Below are 6,234 nucleotides of genomic sequence, written 5' to 3' on the forward strand. Positions count from 1 at the left end.
TGCATGTTTGTCCTGTTATTGTTTTGTATTTATTGTTACTGGCAGAGCTGTGTCACTTATTTTGCTTCTTCTCTTGGCCAGTTCACTCAAGAGTGAGTCTCAATGTGGTTTTTACTGGTTAAATAAAGGGACTTGAACACACAACGCGCACAAATGAAATGACCAACACCTGTGGACATCGGTCCAGTCCGTGGACGTCACGTCATGCATTCATATTCAGCATCATTCTGTGAATACAGTAGTCAGAGTAGTGAATGGATTATGTCCACGTTTCAACCACTGTGTTTGTGAATTAAGCTTCACAACTGATTTATTTAATTTACATGTGGAGCTTGACCCAGTGTGCTGATCTTGCCATGCGAGCCACTGTGAACTAAGGGTCATAGATGATTTATTTAATACATGATGTTTCGAACGAAGCGGGGATCGAACTGACGGCCTTGGTCGAAGCGGGGATCGAACTGGCGGCCTAGGTCGAAGCGGGGATCGAACTGGCGGCCGAGGTCGAAGCAGGGATCGAACTGGCTGCCTTGGTTGAAGTGGGGATCGAACTGGCGACCTTGTGATCCATACCTGCCCCTTCTCAGAAATGACAGTTTGAAACATTTCGGTGCTTGAAAATATTTGGATAAATAATTGCTTCCAGCAGGATTTTACATGAAGCTGAATTAGATTTGCATTCATTCCTTTGTTTTATCTCAGGATTTCTCTACTTTTCCCTTCTTTCTTCTCTTCTCCTTCTCCCCCCTTCTTCCACCTTCTTTTTCCTTCTTCTCCCCCTCTTACAGTCACATGTTCCTGGACCGCTAGGCAAGCAAGGAGGCTTCATTAACTGACCATTCACAGAAGGAGAGCTTCATTAACTGACCATTCACAGAAGGAGAGCTTCATCAACTGACCATTCACAGAAGGAGAGCTTCATTAACTGACCATTCACAGAAGGAGGGCTTCATTAACTCACCATTCACAGAAGGAGAGCTTCATTAACTGACCATACACAGAAGGAGGGCTTCATTACCTGACCATTCACAGAAGTAGGCTCTTCATTTATTGACCATTTACGGAGCTCCCGGCTTCTTTCCCTTCATTAACAGGCCAATGGAATAGCCCTCAGATTCCTATCTGCTCAAGATTCTACTTGCAGGTGGAACTGGTTACAGAAAAACTATTTGCCAATATTGTGAAACAATCGAATAAACAAACAGTTGACCTTTTCTTTAAGACTAAAAGAGCTGGGTGATAGAAGATGGGGGAAATGGATAGATTATTTAGCTGGCGGAGCAGATCTATAATGAATATGGGTTGCATCCTCTCAATTGTATTGTTTCTCAAATCCTGTAAAATATGTTTTTGTTAATTGGTACCGTACGTCCCATGACCTCTTTATTTTAATTTGACTTTTTCTTTCTTAAATTTTTTTGTTCTTGTGTAGGCCTACTCTTTGTCTTACATCATTTTTTAAATAAAAAAGATGAAAATATATATTTAGATGAATGCGCACCCACGCACGCACGCACGCATGCGCACACACACACACACACACACACACACACACACACACACACACACACACACACACACACACACACACACACACACACACACACACACACACACACACACACACACACACACACACACACACTTCACTTCACAAGGTATGGCATTTTTATTGCACGACATGGTGGTTTGACCTCTCTTTCTCTCTTCCCCCACCCACCTCAGTCTCTCTTCTTCTCCCTCGAGTCTTTCTTCTAACTGTTGTCTTCACCTCCTCAGTCACTACTGTATAGTCATCTCTCCACTTGCTCTCTGACACTTAAATCCTTCCTGTCTGCAATCTGCATAGCGGCCTACATAAACTAACAATAACCAACAATCAAGCCATCAGGTGAGGTTTACATTTGTATTTCTTCCAGATTTTGTTGCTTGAATATAACTGATATACAAGCTCACAATGCATCGCATCTACTGTGCATTAAGAGCTGGTAGATCTGCTATTTTCACCTCGCAACATCGTGGCACGACCTCCCTGATCATTTGTCTTCCCGCTTCTTTTCCACCTCCTCCTTTCATTTGCCGCTCAAACGTCTGCCATCCTGCGATCTAACTCTCGATCTATTTTCTCTCCTCTATCCACCTTTACTCCTCCTCAGCCTGTCTAGACATGTGCTTTCGTCCTTTCCCATCATTTTCCACCTTCCCACCAAAGTAGAACGTTTCTTGTCATTAAGAATGTCCCTTTATGTCTTTGTCTCAGACTCAGTCTGTCCCTGTTGGCATGTGGTCGACCTCACTAACGCCTGTATCTCACTACTGAATTGAGGTTTATTCTGTGTTTGTAATACATCATTCTGGACATCCTGTCTTAAAGAATTCACATTTGTATTGAATGTCAGTCAGTGGAGATGTTTTGTGTCCTGTCATCTCTATATACTGGCCTGTAACGTTGTTCATCACAGGCCTAAGAGAATACAAGGGTGAATACTACATTGATATTTATATTTCTAATTACTATTCTTCTTCCTAACTCAGTCTCTACTGTTCACCAGAAGAACACGTGGGAATTACTGATGAACAACTAAAAACACATTTCAGATTTCAGGGTTGTCAAACAAGAACTATGATGAATTGAAACCGAATGACTGCACACCAGCCAGCTACTGACATTACTAGACAGTATAATGATTCGTGTTAATGGGAACACTTTGCTACTATTTGCACTACACATACTAAATTGTTTCATTCAATACCTATACATTTAAATGATTGTTACTCACTCCAGCCATAAAGAGCTATAGCATTTGAATTGGATGAAATTTAGGCCTACCGGTAATATATGTGGGTCTTTGCAATTTATACAGTAAAAAAAAATGAATTGATTTTGATAGATAAAACACAATTATACACTACTTGTGTGAATGACAAGTTAATAGTGGAATACAAATTGTAAAGGTTTGACTTTGAAGGAATGAGATTGTTTCATGTTTGGTGATTTTTTTATGGTGGCACACTGGCACTTGTTTCCTGCTCACTGACAGGTGTGGGTTGTGCAGAAAAGCCACAGGGCGCTGCAAACACACGGGGGATGAACAGTGAGCGCTACGCCACAACGGATCACAACTTCCTGTGTGACACAGAATGCTCAAAAGCACAATGAGTCATTTCCTGCTCTTATACGTCTTTGTGTGTGGAGGGGCGGTTGGTCTTGGTGCCTCTTTAGTGATGAGGGGGCACATTTAAGCGTGCAATTTACAGCATTTCAGAAGGTCTCAAAACTGGCCTTTTACACACACACACACACACACACGCACACACAGTCGCGCACACACAGTCGTGCACACACACACACACACACACACACACACACACACACACACACACACACACACACACACACACACACACTTTTAGTGGTTAAAGTGGCACTACAGTATGTAACTTTATTTCATGTTAATACAATATAACTTACACAATTGGGGTATAGTTGTATTTTGTCTTCCAGCTGCTCTTCTATTGAGACATTTAGATCATGTCAAAGGTCATGTCTCACTAACACAAATTTTGACCTGATGGTCCATATTCAGTTTGTCCCCTGAGAAAGCAGGCAGGCTCTATTAGCTCAATGGTACAAATGTCAGCACTGTCAGCGCAGGAAACCGCGGTAGAAGAGGAAAGTTACATATTATATAAGTGAAGCTTTAATTATCTTTCTAAATGAACACTTCGAACACAATCGAAATGTAGACACTGGAAGTAGAAGAGCCTATACTGTAGACCAGGGGTGCCCAAAAGGTAGATCGCGATCTACCAGTAGATCACAAAGGCTTTGCAGGTAGATCACATGACATGCCCCTAAAGAGTATTTAATTAAAACTTGAATTAAGTTGACTTGATTGATTGACTGACATAAAAAAGGGCCTGTCAGCTCAAACCCATAATGCAATACTTTGTTTTCAAGAGTGTTGCTGTGCACAAATGTCGGTAGATTACAAATGAAATACAAAAAAACTCTAGGCCTACCTATTCCATTTATCCCCTTTCCCATTCCAAGTGCATTTGTCTTAAATGTAATGCCAGCACCGCTATTCCAAAGTCATTTTCAGCAATGGTATTATAATGTTTTCATCGGGTATAGATCTTGTTGAGCTGGTCATTTTGAAAGTAGCTCACAAGTCAAAAAAGTGCAGGCACCCCTGCTGTAGACCAAGGATACTTAAATATATCATTCATGAGTCATGACATCCAATCCATATCCAATATACATAACATGCCAAACTACAGATAAGCTTAGGAAGTGACTTTTATAGGGTGTAGCAATATTACACGTTGTGAGCATGTAGATCTGCTATTTTTGCCATTCGTCGTATGACAGCTTGTGTTCTGATTTTATTTCCACTCTTTTAAAATTCTCTTTTCACTCTGCCTCTGTCTGTCTCCTTTCCTTTTCTTCAGAGTGACTATGAGGGCCATACTCAACCTGCTTTTGGGCACTCTCATTGTGATGCTCCTGGTTACTGATGCATCTACCAACCAAACCACGACCTACGCTTCAGATGTTCCTAAGACTTCACCAACACCTCTGATACTGAAAACTCTGCCGTACAAACATCGCCATCCACACAGACGCAGTCAGACTCCACCAGCTTTCAGCCTAGTAGTCAGCATTCAGCTGCAGCGCCTTCAGCCACATCCACCGACCCGAGGCCTGCTACGACTACTACTATTACTACTACTATTACTACTAGTAGGCCTAAAACCTCCGCTTCGAGCGGCATCAAACCCTATCAAATTGTGATACTTTAATACTGATGGTCATCATTGTGGTCGCACTGTTGGTGTTGTGCATTCACAAGGTGGTCACCATCCGCCGGGCCGGCCCGGACAACTCCGTGGACCGGCTGCTACTGGGCGTAAGGGAAAGAGCGAGGGCTTGCGATCGGTGCCTGGAGGGACGCCTCGGCTTCCGCCTGTGCCCTGGAGGGGGGGTAGAGGAGGAGGAGGAAGAGGAGGAGGAGGAGGTGGAGGAGGGACACGGAGAAGGGGAAGATGTGGAGGCTGGATTGGGAGGCGAGAGAGACGGAGGGGAGATTGCAGGGGACAGCGATGAGAGTGATTCCTCAGATGACTATTCCAGTCTGGAGGGCATAGGCCTGAGGGAGAGAGTGGAAATGAAAGAGAAAGAGGGGAAGGAGGCAGGAGGAAAAGGGGAGTGATGTGAGCGAGGCGGAGCAAAATGATACGAAGGGCCCGGGGAGGGCACTGTCACTGATAAGGACGGAGGGGTGGAGGAGGGTGCAGAAGAGAGTGCTCCCATGATCAACTCTCTGCCTGAGAACAACGAGGGGAGAGCGATTTGTCCGACATCACTGTTCTGTAATTCACAAGGGCAGATGAAACGATGTGTAGACAGAATTGACACCATCCCATAGTGATGAAATTAGTTAGAACAAATGTGCCTATAGGTTGTATATATAAGATGATTTAGAAAACAGTACAATGCGCCTTTGGATCTCATTTCAACTGGGGAGAAAATCAGTTTGAGGCACAACATGCATGTTGTTGCTGGGGCACAAATTATTATCTTTTGTGGTGCAAAATTAACACTTTTCAATGCTTTGCTTTAGTACCCATGGATGTGGTCTTCCTAGACTAGACATTAGGCAGCTTGATGTACAGTACCAGTACTGTACACCAGACATGATGCTTGAATTTCACATTTTCTTGAGTCTTTGGTACGACTCTGCTGTGGATTCCTTCAAATATCAGGGCGAGACCACTGAACTGACAAAAAGAAGAAGATTGAAGTCACCCTTTTCACTGAAAGGTTGATGTCCCTATACTTCTACGGCCCATTTCTCCCCTCGGATGTCCTCTGTCTAGAAAAGTGAAGTCTATCGAATGAGGAATGTATGAACCTTGCCCAAACTTTGTATGATCATTGCCAAAACGTTAATAGTTGAAAAAGGTTGTCAAACTCATGTAGGCTATACTCCACAGATGGCAATGAAAGGATGCATATTCTAATTTAGAAATCAGGGACGCTAAATGGTGATAGACTTAATTCCAAAACCCTTGTTTACATAACAATATCACAAAGCTGTATATTATAAAATGTTGTGTTTTTCTACTGTTACTATGCTTGCTTTGATTAACCTTACAATAAAAAAATATATATATATCTGTGAAGCCTGTACAACTAGGCTAAACAGCAGGGCAACTGGGTTGTACTGA

Source organism: Protomyctophum parallelum (genome assembly GCF_964188405.1).
Source record: "Protomyctophum parallelum genome assembly, chromosome: 5".
NCBI classification, from domain to species: Eukaryota; Metazoa; Chordata; class Actinopteri; order Myctophiformes; family Myctophidae; genus Protomyctophum; species Protomyctophum parallelum.